Source organism: Antedon mediterranea, chromosome 4, assembly GCF_964355755.1.
Source record: "Antedon mediterranea chromosome 4, ecAntMedi1.1, whole genome shotgun sequence".
In the NCBI taxonomy this organism is placed as follows: Eukaryota; Metazoa; Echinodermata; class Crinoidea; order Comatulida; family Antedonidae; genus Antedon; species Antedon mediterranea.
The window spans coordinates 16,400,591-16,418,569 of record NC_092673.1 but is presented as its reverse complement, the minus strand read 5'-3'; the positions used below and the strand labels follow the sequence as shown (position 1 = coordinate 16,418,569).

General features: G+C 33.4%; 1 protein-coding gene and 1 long non-coding RNA gene across 2 annotated transcripts in view; both read right to left on the bottom strand.

Moving 5' to 3' along the window:
* Positions 1-17,979, bottom strand: part of LOC140047600 (uncharacterized) — a 264,382-nt gene that overhangs the window by 123,268 nt on the left and 123,135 nt on the right. The gene's annotated exons all lie outside the window — the stretch shown is intronic.
* On the bottom strand, positions 320-16,659 carry LOC140047474 (uncharacterized). The gene is made up of 4 exons (XR_011844955.1): positions 16,636-16,659; positions 1,819-1,966; positions 1,181-1,236; positions 320-472 (listed from the first exon to the last, which is right to left on the bottom strand). It is a non-coding gene; the product is annotated as an uncharacterized lncRNA (long non-coding RNA).

The following is a 17,979-nucleotide window of genomic DNA, read 5'->3' as shown; positions in this document are numbered from 1 at the left end:
AGTGGATAACTATTTTAATGTGACATTAAAATGACATATTCAACAAAAAAGTTTTAATAATAATTTTTTTCAGGGGGACAATACATCTTTAAATACAAATTTTTTAATATAGAAAAGGAAAGAGGGAAAATGAAAAAGCAAAAGTAGTAATAGCAAAAATGTGAATTTCATAAAATTGTATTTAAAAGAATGTTCAAATCACTTTGACCAAAATTGGATCATAAAAAAAATTAAAACTGTAATTTAAGCAACAAATCGTCAAATTGTCCATCAGACAATGGTTTTTAGTAAAAGAGAAATAATTTTTTTTTTCCACGGAAGTGAATAACTTATTAAAACTGCCAAGGCCTATTCAAAGTCTATTATATTTAGTTATACCTCATCGATAGTTTTCACAAGATCTGGTTGCGTCCTACAAAGTCGTTCAACTGTTTCCAAATCATTCCTGACCAAAGCTTGTTCTAAATTGTTCCTGTCAAAATGAAAATTATAAACTTCAATATTATCCTAAAAGGTTTGGAATTACCTATTTCTATATTGAAATAATATAGAAATTGCCCTGTACTGTAAGAAAACCTAACTTACACTTTCAAAAAGTCAACTTAAGATCTCTTGTGATCTAGAAAGTGAGATGACCAAATGAATGCCAGATAATGTCACTGTTCATGACAGGCCTGATTGCATGTTTAAATTTGAATTTTTTTCATACTTAAAGATGTATTGTCCCCCTGAAAAAATAATTATAAACATTTTTTTGTTGAATATGCCATTTTATTGTCACATAATAGTTATCCACAATTGAATAGAAAAAAACATTATTTACCTGAAAAAACTGTAATTTAAACCAAAAAGCAGTCAAATTGGCTGCCAGCCAGCCAATAGGTTTTTGGTTGAATTTAAACATTTATTTTGTGAGTGAAAACATTTTTTTGTTTGTTTTTCTTTTCTATGGAAGAGATTTATAAAACTACAAAATAACCTATTTAAAGTCTGATTTAATTAATCTTCATTTTGTCATGTTTTTGGAGGACAATACATCTCTATGGTCTTTTTATATATATATTTTTTTTGACACTTTGTTAAAAGCACCATAAAAATGAAATTTTAAAAAGTAAAATAAATATCAACAAATAATTGAAAGTTAGTTTATTTGTATTTTAAATAAATTTGAAAACCATACCTCTCCATTTTAAAAATACACCGTCTTCATTTACCAATCAAGTCAATTATGCCTCTCTTAAAATAAAAATAGTAAACATTAAATCTCTCCTGTTAAAATATCTAACTGAAATAATTTTGTTAGGGCATTTAGATTTAAACAGTATATTTTAACTAACTGCGTAGGCCTGTTAAAAAGTGTTTATACAGTAGATCATGACATACACAAACACATTATCACTCAACAGCTTTACTTGTTGAGGATTAATACATTATATCAACATACATCTAGTAGGAGCAATATCCAAGCTAACTTTGAAGAGGCATATTGGAGTATTGAATCTAATACGCATTTCACAAAGCAGCCCAAATAATGTATAGTTGTAACAAGAATTAACATCACTAATCTACAAGCCGATTCTCGGTACTGTATCTGTATCGATTTCCGAAGTATCAGGAATATTTTGTAATACAACATCACATGTGTTTCACATGTATCTAGAGTAACCTAACCCTTAACGTCCTTACACGATACAGGCACCACATGTGATGCTGTATTACCAAATATTCCTATGATACTTCAGAAATAGATAGTATGTGGAGATACAGCACTGGGAATCAGGTAGATCTACTGAAATTTAAAAAAAATATATAACTCACACAAATGAATTTATAAAAAGTTGTTGGTAACCAAAAAATTACAATTGTCAGCTATGGATTTCAAGATTCTTCCATCCACTGGTCTAGTAGCAGTCTGATATTGCAGTACTACATCAAAACACCAAACCAAACATTTATAGCCTTATTCCTGTTGTAAAACAAGCAGGTGATATTTACTTATCTTCTGTTTAAATACAAAATTATATTATATCGCTGTATCTGTCAGTTTACTTCAACAAACCCTCATTATTCAAATTTATCAGATAGTTTTCTGCATAAATGCACTTATATTGAACTTGTTATCATTATAAATGGTCACATTAGTGTCACAGTATCAACATTAACTAATAAAACAATTATTTTTATATCAGGAAATTAATAAAATAATTATTTTTAGTTTCTGTTACACAATTTGTTATCAGATAATCTTAGAGATTTAATTTAAGCATTGTATTTCAATGTTCAACAAAGATAATAAAGATAATGCAATGACTAATGAATCCAATTAGTAAAAATTTATGAGATATGAAATTGATAATGTGACACTGATGTGACCATTTATAACAAGTTCAATATAAGTGCATTTATACAGAAAACTAACTAATTTATTTATTCCAATATATGCCATGCTTTAAATAAACATTAATAGAACATCATCTTGAATAAATGCCATATGGTATTTATTTTCTTGAATAAACGCCCCGCTGCATGCATTGTTGTTCTACAACACATTTATATTTGCAGTAGAATTCATTGATTGACATGATCTACAATTTACCAAGCATTTTTATACAATTTTTAGTAAAGTTCAGTTTTTTATATAAATTATATTGTATTTTTTCATATCTGGGGTATTTATTTGATTATACACATTACCAAATTACATAAAAAAAAAAAAAATGCGTCCCCTGAATAAACGCCCCGGTAATCTATTTATTGAGTTTCTGCTACTACACAATTTGTTATCACAAATCTTAACTAGAGATTTAATATTGTGTTTCAATGTTCAACAAAGATAATGCAATGATTAATGAATCCAATTAGTTAAAAGTAACCGATTATGTTGATAATTATAACAAGTTCAATATAAGTGCATTTATACAGAAAACTAACTTTTAAATTTATATAATTATTATCTATTGAGTTCCTGCTACACAATTTGTTATTAGATAATCTTAGAGATTTAATTTAAGCATTGTATTTCAATGTTCAACAATGATAATAAAGATAATGCAATGACTAATTATTCCAATTAGTAAACACCACAGATTTCATTGTACAACACTACAATCTCTATTTTGGTATATATAATTATAATAGTGATTATGATATTAGGAAGTGATGCTAATAATATGATGCATTAATTCTGATGAGATATTATATTTGCACAGTGATAATGAATACAGTAAACTTGTCAATACACAGCAGCAGTTTACAGTATCATCCATTCTGATTATATTTGATGAATGTGCTTTCTTATAAAAAAAAAGTGTATTACTAATGTCTTCAGTATGAATCTTCAACATATAATAAAGAGATATTTTGTTTTTTTAACTAATAGACCTTAATACTCATTTATTTATTTCTGTCTTTAGGCCTACATTGCTCTGTGAAATATGAGATATTCTAATGTTCAACAAAGATAGTATTACTAGAACACAGCAGTCCACCAGTCAGCGTTTTGATTTTGTGCTTTTATATGTATGAAACGCCATTGTGGCAATTGTAGTGATTAGTCACACATGTAAATATGTATGCAAATTACTGATTGTCATTGATTGAATAAAAACCTGATGATTGCTGCCTTCGCGCGAGTCAGCATAATAGAAGCTAGTGTGTATACATTTTATAATTATCAGGCATTCCGATCTACTATACCAGTTATCTTTTTACTAATAACCTACAGTAGACTACCCAAATATCTGAAGTTAACATTACTAAATTAGGATAAGTAATTCAAAAAGAACACTCATTAGACAGATGTGTATAAAATAATTACAGAAATTGCTTGACATGAACTTAGAGAAAAAAAGAAAATTACAAATTGACAAAATATTAATTTCAATGCAGGTGGAAAGTCAATTTGACGATGATAATTATATTAAGTTTTTAATGTCCAAAGTGTACTAAAGTACTCGATGCATGCACAGTATTATGCCTAAAGTTAGACTGATTTATTTAAAAATGCTTGTAATTACTTTTTTTGTTCTATTTTGTAATAACATGTTGATTGGTATTGATTATTTAGTTAGTTATTTAGTATATTAACACCAATTACTTCATCAACTGGAATGTAATATACTTGTAACTAATATAAACACCCAATAAAACGGCCTGGTTTAAATTACTGATTCCAATATTTTCAGTCCCTCAAGGCACCCTGTGGCACTTCAAATGTTTCACGATACAAACTTTGCCGTTGCCCAGTGTCTGCAGAACTTACTGTAGATTACTAAAGTCTGGCAGTGAGTTACTGTACCACTAGTATAGTAGAAATGCCAAAGTTTTAGATTTTAAGGTTTCCAATTGTGCAATAGCCCACCCAGGACTTGCATACAAATCACAAACAACTCCTCTTGTTGAGGAGCATTTACCATGTTTGGAAAGTAAAGTGGTTGGCTGTGCGATTATAGGGATTTCATGTATGTTCCTCATTAGGTTGTGTAACAGATTTTCTTGTGCAATTTATTTAGGCTGTTTAACTTCATTAAAAAACACAGCAATATTATTTACAATTTGAGCAAGGAATTCTTTTCGTAACTTTGAATTGTGCAAAAGCGGTGCAGTGACCAAAATACATGGGCAATGTATTGTTATTAAGGTATCATTAACAATGTCATTTTCATGTCGGATGAGCTGCACATTTCGACTACTTCAGCTGGTTCATCTTCGTATGTGTTTTTACTGATCAAAGCCCATGGATTCCACTTTTAAAATCTACGTATATCAGTTAATGGTCTCCAGTATTGCGACACTATAAGGATGTAACGTACAAACTCAACAAATAAACAATTACCTGCACTTTTCACGAGGTGCGTATTGTTTACACATCCACTTTATATTCTGTCAACTGTTAATTTTATTTATGAACAAAACATGCAAGTGTTGGGATACAGCAAGTAAAAAACATAAAAAAATGTGGGAAGAATCCTCCAAAAATGAGAAATTAATATGAATTTTATAAAATTTATAAATTTTTGAATGTAGGCCTAGGCCTACCGTATATCATTATTTTATTTCATATACGATCGCTGCAAACTGAGATCCTGACGCACACGCACCCTCATATCGGCGCCATCGTTTGGAGACGGCGTGCACCCGAACGATCATGAAACAAAAATCCCTTGCAATACACGAAGATGTGCTGGAGATTTCTGCTGGAAATGTAACATTTGCAGCTACAACTTCACTTGTACAGCATACGGTGGCTAAGCCCACCAAAAAAGGCCAGAAAGGCTGGGTCTAGCTGTACTATTACTAGGCCTCCTAAAGAAGGTAATACGCATAGCAATAGCGATGCCGTTGCTATCGCCGGGCCATCATGTACTAACGTGCTGCAGCTTAATCAACAGGTCGGAGTAGGCCTAAACTATGAGGCTAGGGTTGAAAACCTTGAGCGGTTGAAGAGACGAAGGCTGCTTAACAAATAAATGAGTCAACGCACAACCTTTTATCTCAGTTGATGACACAAATGTTGTCACAATGAATATGATGACAGTAGCTCGGTGGTTAGCCTCACGAGTAACATTTACAATAGGCATCATCAGTACGAACATGATGTGTCTGACCTGGAGGAGGGGGAAGTATCAGGTACACAACTATCCAAGAAGGATGAAAATCCTGAGCGGCCAGCCACTAATAATAGTAATAGTAAGGTCAAAGGCCCCCTTCCTCCGGGTTTTGTTTTTGTTTTTTCCGCTGCGGGTGATTCGCATCCACCAATCAAATCAAATCAGCCAGAATCCAAAATCATTCAACCGTGACCAATGCCGATAATCACGGGAAAGCTCAGCTTTGATTGGCTAACGATGACATCATATCACACAATGGTGGTTTTGTAGTTGAGCCTCACGGAATATTATATTCCAAAAATTAAATACATGGATATTTTTTATGGTATGTGTGCTTTTTCTTTAAAAAAATTGAATAATAAAGGCCTCATATCGAGAAAAAAACCGGGTTTTTGGCACTTATAATAATATATCTTAGAGAAAAAAGCACATGGCATGTGGAAATATATAATCTTAGCGTAGGAAGACATACAAATCCCAGGTCAACTGCAAAAACAAGGTTGAATAGGATAAGGTCAAAGACTTTTGAGTAAACAATCTAGCGCGTACGGCCGTACGTGCAAGATGAGAAGATATTTAACCTAATTTGTTACGTGTTTGGTTAGATGTAATTAAAATAAAAAATAGTTGATCTAGAGTTTGATAAAGCCATACCCTACCACCTAAAAGGAAAAATACCTCATCCATACAAACTCAGCAACATGGATATGGAGGCTATTGATGATCAAATAGTAAAATTGATATCAAAAGGGGTGGTCAAACCAGCCATGTTTTAACATGACCAGTTTGTATCAAATATTTTTACAAGGCCAAAGAAAGATGGAGGGTCCATAATGATATTAGACCTCTCTAAATTAAATGAATATGTGACATGGATATAAACATTTCAAAATGGAAATGTTTGGAAATGCATTGACACTAATTTCACCAGGTGTATATATGATGTTAGTCGACCTCAAAGATGCATATTTTACTGTACCCATAGCAGAGTCGGACACTAAATATTTAAAATTTGTTTGGAAAGACAACCTGTATAAGTTTGTCGCATTGCTCAGGGCCTAGACTTTTCACGAAATTATTAAAGCCTCCAACTGCGTTTTTGCGCAGCAGAGGACATATTCTGTTGGTTTACATTGATGACATTTTGTGTATAAACCAGTCAGAAGACTTGGCCGGCGGTACCGCCAGGGAAACTAGTGAACTTCTAGCCTCATTGGGTTTTATCATTAATAACCTTCTTGGGATTTGAAATAAATTCTATAAGTATGACGGTTTCCCTTCCATATCACAAGAAGGAGGAAATTAGAGTTCAAAGTAAACACATACTTATTAAATCATACTACCATTAGTATAGGTCCATGCTATAATCAACTGGAGAATATACTAGTCGAATACTGTACACCATGTGGCCGCCAAGAAGGGCTTGCGCTAGGCTAGGGGTACGGCGGTTGTGCGTATAACTATAAATACACCATGTGGCCGCCAAGAAAGGGCTTGCGCTGGGGGTACGGCGATCGTGCGTATAAATACTGTATAAATAAATACTATTCCAATCGTACGTAAACGTTTACAAATGAAATTTTATCAGAGCGCCATAATAATGAACAAATCTTTTCATCATATTTAGTATAACATCATGCTAAAATGCCTTGAAAAATAGGCCGAAGCAGGTTGCCGTTACGTTAGTTAGTTACTGTAGCTAGGCCTAGCCTAGCAGTTAGCAAACGAGGTGACGATAGCCTAGCCTGCCTAGTAGGCCTATGTACAATCTGTGTGGTGAGGCATTTATGTTCGGTGTATAAGACGCACCCTTAATTTAGAGGTCAAATTTGCGTGTCAAAAGTGCGACTTATACACCGAAATATACGGTAACCTTTTTGCCTGCAGGCTATCAGGGCGGAACGCTACAACAAAGGAATAAGCAATACTGCAGCAGACGTCATTCTGCAATCCTGGAGACGGTCAACGTGGAAGCAATATAACTCACAGCTAACAAAATTTATAGACTTTTGTGAAATCAGGGGAATCACATGGCAACAGCCAAAAACCGGTCACATCCTCGATTTCCTGATAAAGCTGAAGGACGAGGGCTTAGGCTATAGTACTAGCAGTACGGCGAAAAGCGAAATTGTAAACTTTCTCGAAATCTTAGATATAAACATGAAGGAGTCTATTGAATAACTTAAGTGGTACATCAATGGCGCAAAGTACAATTAAAAAAATCAACTCTAGGTTAAAATTTCTTTACCGTAATATAAAATGCTTAAATAATCAGACTAGAAAAATTCTCTGTAACGCTCTCATTCAAAGTCACCACGATTACGGATCCACCTCATGGTTTGACGGACTTACTAAGGACCTTAAAATTAAATTACAAACAGCACAAAATAAAGCTGTAAGGTTTATTTTAGGAAGAGGCAATTGATCACACGTTGGTGAATATGAACTAAATGTTGTTGGTTATTTGAATGTAACAAACAGAGTAAAATTGTTACAACTTGTACATGTACATAAAATATATTACGGAACATCCATCCCATATATGTATCCATATTTTGTCAAATTAAGTACCGCCCATAAACATGAAACCAGATCCCGAAAACATAACTTTCAAATCCCTCGCCTAAATGGTGTTGGACAAACCAGCTTCTATTACAACGGAATAAAAAACTGGAATTCTTTTCCAGATTGTATAAAGGCCACAACCTCTACTAAGCTGTTTAAACACAAAGTCAAAGAATATTTTAAGAATGTTTCATAATGTTTCTTTTTGTTTCTCTCTTATGAAATTGCGTTTACTTTTTCGTTTAAATAACTTTTTTAAAGATGTCAATTTGTCTCAGTTAAATGTTCATAAGGACTTAGATGGAAATAAGTTACACTAAAAATGTGAAACTTTATCTAATTATCCTTGGTTCATTTTGTTCTGTTTCCATTGTTTGACACCTAGAACTGTTTTTTAGTACTTTTCTGGTGTTGTCTTTTGAATTTATCGTCTATTTTATAATGTATTTTATGTATGAACCAAATAAATTCAATCAATCAATCAAACTGAAACGATTTATGAAAGGGTTATTCAATTTTAACCCACCGACTCCAAAATATGCACAAATTTGGGATGTTCGCTTAGTTACAGACTATCTAAAATAAGGTGAACAATTATACATTATTGCTTAAAGAATTTACCATAAAAGTGGCATTGTTATTAGCATTGTCCTCAAGTAGGCTTCAAACCTTATATAATTTCAAATTTTTAAATATGAATATCGAGAATGAAGCAATCACCTTTTACATTTGTACATTTACTAAAAACTAGCAGACCAAACAATACAGGTCAACTGGTGGTTTTCCACAAAAGTGAAGACCCTACCCTATGTCCGGTCACAACAATTCTAAAGTACAGGGAAAAAACTAGTAATTTAAGGGAAAATAAGGACATATTTTTTATATTTCATAAGAAACCATATGCTGAGGCATCAAAAGACACGATTGCTCGATGGATAAGGACAGATTTATCAGAAGCTGGAGTAGATATAACTAAATTTAAAGCCTATTCGGTTCGAGCGGCTGCATCTTCATCAGCAAAATTAAAAATTAAGGAATGTCCCGGTTGACTTAATAATGAAAACAGCTGGGTGGAGAAACGAACATACACTAATCAGATATTATAATAAGCCTATAAAATTTGTAGAAAATCCGTCATTTCAACAGGCACTGTTGAGAAAAGTTGTGTTTGTTGTTGGCTACAAATAGCTCCTGTTTGCATTTTGAACCAGTTTATTGTTGTTTAGTTTTCTAATTGATGTTTTTAGGGTGAGAATCCTAAAATGTTAGACTATTGATTATAAGCAAAATAAATGCTTTATGATAGTTGTCATATTTAAGTTGCCCGTTATTATTACGAGAGACTGTAGACTTTTGGAAATAAAGTTGTTTTATTGAAACTAACATTTCCGTCAATTATTTGGTTTACAGTTCAAACATGTTTCCAGAGTTGGCTTTAAACATCTCAGTTTACAGCGAACGTATATGAAATAAAATAGGAAGATTAAACGAGACTTACCTGTAAGTTGAAGTTTGATCACTATTTTATGAATATGTGAGTGAGGTGTAAACTGCCCGCCTCAACCCACCCCAAGTAAAACAATTATATTATAGAACAAGGCAGGTTATAAGTTCAGTCAATCTAATGATATACCCACCACAAATTGCAATAGTAACAAAGCAGGTATTTTTGAATTCCATATAAAGTGTAGAACGACATACTAAAAGTCACCGAAAATCCAAGCATTGGGTTAAGGGGTCAGAGGTCAATAAAGGTCATTTTAAGTCAAAATTAATATGCCCCATTAATTACATATATTTAACCATTTGAAATACATTATATACAAGTGTGATTTATGTCATCCGAAAGCTTATTAAATTTCCTATTCAGTGATATCAAACTTATAGTCATAACATTTTATTTAGCATGTCATTTTTGCGGAAAAACACAACATAATGTGTCAATTTTGGCTAAAAATGTTGTTTTCGCTGTAAACAACAATGGTATACAAACAGGGATACCCTGGGGTGAACATTTCAGTCCAAAGTGATACACATGACCAGCTCAAGATGCAGATGAGTTCCTGTTCCTGTTGCTTCTGGATGATCTACATTCCATTTTTTCCAGATGGCATTTGTTTTGCCATGGTTAGTCCAGTATATATATTGGGATGTGTAAGTATTTTAACAATTATTTAACCAGTAGAAATACAAAGATGTTCAACAGCAGTTTGACAATGACCTCCATGTTGTATGACGTTCGGACCATCTGGGCTGGATTGTCAACAGACCTGGTGATTGAAAAGGTTTCTATGAGAAGTCTCAAAGAAAACCAGAGGTTTGACAAGAGATTTAGGAATGAGTACATCCAGACCAAATCTGCGCTGAATGTAATGCCTCGCAATAGTATCAGGGCGTTACTTCAGCAGCGGCCAACATAAGAACTTATGGCCACACGTCAGGAACACAATAGCAATTTAAAAATCAATTTGGTTACAACGAGATTTCATACCATTGACACGGGAGTTACTGCAGGTGACTTGGAATATTGGCAATGTGGTATTAAGCATTGAATATTTTGGACGGATGTTAGGCCAGAAAGTCTTGCAATGTATTCAAGATCCTGGCAATAAAGTACATACAGGCAAATATGTGTGCATCGATCCTACAGTTCCAGAGGAGACTCGAGGTGACAACAAGGAAGTTTTTGAGCATGAACTTTGTTATCCACCAGTACTTTTTGAAACAACCAACTTACAATACTTTCAGCTAATAAACCAACATGATGCCATGTGGAAACAATGAATAGTCTAACACATCCAACTCACTGCACAGCATTCCATGGAATAGTGTAGAGACTTATGATGCGATCTGTAAAAAACATTGATCTGCCATCATAGTCTTTGATGATTATGAAAGCGGCTCATCCACCAAAGACGGCGCACATGGTAAGGCGGGTCAGGTAGTAGTATCCCTGTACATTTTACCAGTGACATGTTCCACAAAATAGGATCACTTTCTGTAACAAACAACAATTTATAAATCTTCGTAATTAGTATTTGAACAAAATGGCAATGAGTGAATGCAGCTGCTGCTGATGATTATTTCGGATAGTACAAAAAACCATTGAATCAGCAAACAGGAAAACATCTGTCATTATCCGATGACACGGATCTGTCTAGTGCTCCTCTGCAGTCAAGCATTTAAAACATCTTGTGATATTCTTTAGACTGGAACTGAGATGTTGGACTATCAACCTTGTTCAAACAGTACTTTTGAGAGACATCTGTGATAACCTTCTGTTGCTCATGCGATACTGGTGACAAAACATCCAGAGCTCTAAAAAAAGCTTGTCATTGCACTTATTTCTGACGTTATGCAGTAGTCTTCAGATGCAAACAAGCTACAAAGGATGACATTGTGGTTGCTAGAGAAAATGATTTAGTGTGTCTGTACAATGGACGACCTGGACAACGTGGAATGCCTTTGACTCCATCCCATCTACAAGTACAACCTCGCATATATAACTTCATTATCGTACCACAACCAAGGTACATAACATCATGTTCAAGTTTAAGTTATCTTTTAGCAATGGAGTGGGGTTGATATGTGTACCGATGATTGGGGATGGAAGATCAGATGATGGAAACATGGTTCCTCTACACACAGACTTAAAGCCAGCACCTGAGTATCTCCTTGAAGCCTTCAGGGGTAACTATAACTACATGTGGTGAATGCAACGGCATTGCACTGTACTGATACCCGAACAAGAAAGTGATACTGATGACATAGTTGTGAGTCCTTTTCTATTTGAAGGATTAAACAATATCATCCCACACGGGGCAATTCAAATAAAAAGGTCTGGATTAAAATGATCTTACAAAATATACAAAAATATCACAATACACAGTACAATATAACAAGAGTCAAAGTTCAAGAATTTAAGAGTCGGGTGGCAACTGGCAAAAAAGAATTTCTTTTACGATGTGTTCTATATGCCGGCCATCGAAAGCGACGCCCATGAGGCATGAGCTCAAAATCACTGAACAAGGCATGGTTAACACTTTTTAGAATAGCTCTACTTTTTTTTTTTGAGTTTGCATACAGTCACAGAAGGAAGATAAGCTACGAAGTTGACAACCTATTAATTTAGAACTTAAATTAACAATTCTTTGTAGTGAGTTTCTCTCTTTGACCCTACAGTAAGACTAAACAACCAGCATATAAGGTAAAACAGTTAAAACGTTCTCAATAAAGGAATTATAAAAAACCCTGAGAATTACTTTATCGACATTAAAATGGTTCAGCTTCCTTAACAGATAAAGTCTCTGGTGCCCTTTCTTTACTATTACTGTATTTAATTCCCAGCTGAGATTGTCCTAGGTATTTAAAGGAATGGACAATTTTGCTGGTTTGTCATTTATGAGGGATACCAGAGGGCTGCGTCCTTTCGCCTTCCTAAAATCTACAATCATCTCCTTGGTTTTGGTCACATTGAGTTCCATCTAATGCGGAACCATGACCGTCCTGTGAATTTTTAAGGAGAGACAGCAAGATAGTGTCATCAGCAAATTTGACAAGATGACTATTGTCCTGTTTGCTGCGACAGTCATCCGTGTATATAATATACAGGAGAGGAGAGAGGACGCAACCATGGGGAGATCCAATACTTGTCATTACGTACATTCGTTGATACTAAAATCATCAAAAATCTATCTAAAGTAAATCATGAGTTGATTCCAAATTATCAAGACTCATTAATTAATCAGCAATAGTACATACCACTAATGAATTTCAATATTCTTCTAGCTAGCATCATTTGTCCTATTTCATGACGATACAATAGGTACAGGAAAAACATTATTTGCACCAAATACTTCCAATAAACATAATTTAGTTTTACGCTATTTTAAGAAAATTTGAGTTTTCGTAAAAGGTCACTGACCTCTATAGTTACATAACAACTGTTGTATCAATTAGTTTTTAGAGTAAGAAATACATATCATACACATTTGTAGTTATTTAGATGTTATTGACAGGCATAAATGTTACCTCTAAACACAAGTTTCATCAAATGCATCGGCAATTATGGAATAAGACATTGCAGTTAATAATTTTGTTAGGAAAAATTTGAGTTTTTGTAAAAGGTCAATGACCTTTTGACCTCTAGTTACGTATAACTGTTGTATTAATTGTTTTTTTAATGTATATTAGTAGGATATATATACTATGCACATTGGTACTAAAGCTATTTAGATATGATTATAAAACAATGGATTATAGGCATAAACGCTACCCCCACCACAAAATTGTTTACATTACATTTGATCAAGAATCAATTTCAATAAGAATAGTACATCATTACTTTTAAAATTCTTCTAGTTAACATCATGTTTCCTATTTTATATATCGATAGGTACAGAAAAAACACAATTTTGATTAAATGCATCCACAATTATGGCATACGATATTACAGTTAATCATTTTTTTATGGAAAAAAATGAGTTTTTGTAAAAGGTCAATAACCTTTTGACCTCTAGTTATATAAATAGGTGTTGTATTTTGTAGGTACAGAAAAAACACAATTTTGATTAAATGCATCCACAATTATGGCATACGATATTACAGTTAATCATTTTTTTATGGAAAAAAATGAGTTTTTGTAAAAGGTCAATAACCTTTTGACCTCTAGTTATATAAATAGGTGTTGTATTTTGTTTTTTTAAATTGCATATTAGAAAGAAATATATATTCTACACATTGATATCAAGATTATTGAGATTGGATTATAAAACCACAAGTTATGGGCATAAATGTTACCCCCTACCCCAAAAATATTTACGGAATAAAATCGCTATAGTTATTGAGATTATGTTAAAAATAATGTTTTCCAATGCTTCAATTTTCGGTGACTTTTAATATGTCATTCTAAAGTACATTTGGAATGAAAAAATCAATGTTTCGTTACTATTGCAATTTGTGGTGGGTTTACCTCTAAATATCACTAGATTGACTGGACTCTGGACATTTAAAGTATGAAGGTGCGCGTGCGTGTCGGGATCTCAGTTTACACCTCACTCACATATTCATAAAATAGTGATCAAACTTCAACTTACAGGTAAGTCTCATTTAATCTTCCTATTATTTATCATTTTTTCCAGAATATCAATAAATTATATATTGGGTACCTAACTGATTCGAAAAGCAGCCAATTCAAAACATGACCGATTTCAAACGCGGTCATGGATTATCTGGTAATCTTGGGAAGCAGGACAGGCAGGGGCCTTCTGGTCAAATTAATAATATAACACGAAGCATGCAGAGCACATAGGCCGGTGTCTGATCATTTCGGCCGCCAGTCATTTCGGCCGCCGGTTATGGAATTGCCAAATTCATGAAACGCCAAAAAGGACAAAATATGTATTGTTAATTTCGGCCGCCAGAATTGTAATTATTCTTGAATATGTATGACACGCCATGTGTGTTAAAATGTTAATATTTTACTAAATACTGTATTATTAAGCCGAATCGGCGGTCTTCAATTCCAGAAACAGTTGCGATATTATAGCGTGCACATTGCCATCACTACAGTGAATATTAATGATATTTTTTTAATAAGAAGGAGGTGATGCTGAAGTTTTTTTTATGTGCCAGTCAAAAACACTTGTCTTGATTCATATTAAAAGAAACACATTTTTACAAAGCACACGCATCTTCGGGACTTAAAAATAAATAAAAAAATAAACATTAAATTAATATTCATTTTGACCAAAATATTCAGACGGTAAAATACTGTAACTAATATACCTTTAAATCTATGCCTACGGCAAAAACAAAATGTATTTAGCCCATTGCACAACTGATCTCTAGTTTAAATGACCATAGTTCTCTGTGGCGTTCCATAGACTTGATAAAGTTATTTTTTTTCACTTTAATACTGTACAGTTAATGAGTTATTTCTGGCTATTTCAATTTGGCGCGCCATACCTGGCGGCCGAAATGATCATGCCATATTTTGTCCTTTTTGGAGTTTCATGAATTTGGGCGTTCCATAACCGGCGGCCGAAATGATTGGCGGCCGAAATGCACTGTGACCCATAGGCCCCCTACTGCACAAATCTGTATTCGTACAGGCTACTACTACTAGCCTCTAATCTAAGCAGGCCGGCGCTAGTTCCGTTTCGCACCTGTCGTTTATTTCGACTCAAAATTGGTTAAGTAACTTTATCGTGAGTACCACACCTTAGAATTAAGCCTCTTTAATACTTTTACGAAGGAGATCACACAAAAAGTAAAAAATAAATCCTTTAAATTGATGAATTTACAGATGTATTTCTCGCACATCGGTTCGTGAATTTCGCATACTCGATGTTCAATGTTGTTGTTTCTATGGAGCGCCAAAAGAGCAATCATAATAGAGGGCTAAAAACTCAGTAAATTGTGTATATTTAATGCATTTATTGGTAAAAATTACGTTCAATTTTATCATATTTTGTCAATGCAACAAAAATATTACTGTTGATACTGTACATGGTTTTTTCAGGAGCTTTTAGTTAGGAATGAAAATCGACAAATTCATCATCATATTACATGTACTGTAGGGGTATACCTTAATCTAAATAATATGCCTCTTAGTCTTAGTTTTACTCTTAGGTTGGTTGCTATTTGAAAACAGCAAATTATTAGCAGTAAAATGTTACAGCATTTTTATTGACAAAATATATTACAATTAAACGTGTATTTCAATAATAAATGCATTAAAAGAAGACGCATTCCACTGAGGTTTTAACCATCTATTGTTGTTGCTCTTTTGGCGCTCCATAGAAAGGAAAATATTGAACTTCGAGTATGCTAAATTGGCGGCGAACGGTATGCGAGAAACATGTCTGTAAAATCATCAATTTAAGGATTTATTTGTTACTTTTTATGTGATTCTTCTTCATAAAAGTACTTATGAGGCCCAATTTTAAGGTGTGGTATTCACAATAAGTTGCTTAACAATTTGGAGTCAAAAGGAAGTCGAAATAAAAACAGGTGCGAAACGGAACTAGCGCCCTAAGGCCTAGGCTACTACTACTAGTACTACTCTACATACAAACAGACCCATATGATACAGCAGACACAGACACTGACAGGCAACCACCAATGCCCTACTAGTACTACTACTACTGTACGTAACTAGGGCCTAGCCTCCGCCTAGGGCCTACTAGTACTACCTACTATAGTAGGCCTACTACTAGCTAGCTACTGGTTAGGCCCACTATATAGTCTAGGCCTCTAGTTAGGCCTAGCCTATATTTAGAATAGGCCTAGCTAAGGGCTAAAAGCCTTTTTGATAGCATAGAGGTAGGGCCTGTCCCAGCTAGTTAGAACTAGCCTAGCTAGGCCGGCCTATAGGCCTATCTAAGCCGATATAATATAGTACTAAGTTGGTAGGCCTAGGCTAGGATACAGTAATGATAATAATGAAATAAAAACTTACTTCTTCTGTTTGACATTCTTCGACATGTTGTGAGTGGTTTGTTGTGGGTGAATAAACTTTTATTTTTATAGAGGGCGCAATCACCATTTTTGTCTACGTAACATTATCGCTGTGTAATGTATAATATGGAAGAATTTTATTACTCTCTGGATTGGTGGAATGGATATTTTGTATAATATACAATGAATAGCAAAGCACGTACATTTTGATACAGTATAATGATCTCCTCGATGTTAAAATCTCCCCCTTCCAAACAAACACACAATCCTTACAAATAAAAAAAAAGCTTTTCATTCATTAGTATTTATTAAAAAATATATGAATATAAACATTAAAACACAGCAGCATAAATACTTAATTGAGTTTTAATTTACAAAATTGAATTAAAAGTGAAAAATATCAAAATATAAAACATTTCATTTTTAACAAATAGGTATTAGAAAATTCATTCATATAAAAAATATAATTCAGTTCTGTACAAAAAAATGTATTTATTCAATTCACTATATTTAAACATTGTTCTGCACTCTCATTTGCATAATATGCACATGTTAGTTATTTATTAATATAAATATGTTCAAAATTACAAAAGCAAAACAGAACAAACACATATGTGTTTGTCATGTTTTGTTTTGTAATTTTGCAAACTTAGAAAAGAAAGAACAAAATATTAATGTGAATTGACTTATTATATTTATTGTTAGGCCAATTAAGTACAGTAGGCCACACTTTAACCAAAATGCAGCATGAAGGATGACAACATTGATATCGCAAAATATGAATTAAAAAGGGTGAAAGAACACAGAATGCACATCATTAATATAATAACATCATTATCAATTTGGTCATTTTTTGTAAAAATCCCTGTACTATAAATACAGGGATTCCTACAGCTTTTAGATTTATCCACAACAAATTGTGTTGTTAAAATCCCTGTACTATAAATACAGTGATTCCTACAGCTTTTAGATTTATCCACAACAAATTGTGTTGTTAAAATCCCTGTACTATAAATACAGGGATTCCTACAGCTTTTAGATTTATCCACAACAAATTGTGTTGTTAAAATCACTGTACTATAAATACAGTGATTCCTACAGCTTTTGGATTTATCCACAACAAATTGTGTTGTTAAAATCCCTGTACTATAAATACAGTGATTCCTACAGCTTTTAGATTTATCCACAACAAATTGTGTTGTTAAAATCCCTGCCCAGGTAAAAATTCCAGTTGAGAACAGTTGGAAATTTCAACTGGTCCAACTGGTCTTCAACTGGTCTAACTGGTTTCCAACTGGTTCAACTGGTTTTAACAACTGGTCAACTGGTTTTTCAACTGGTCTAA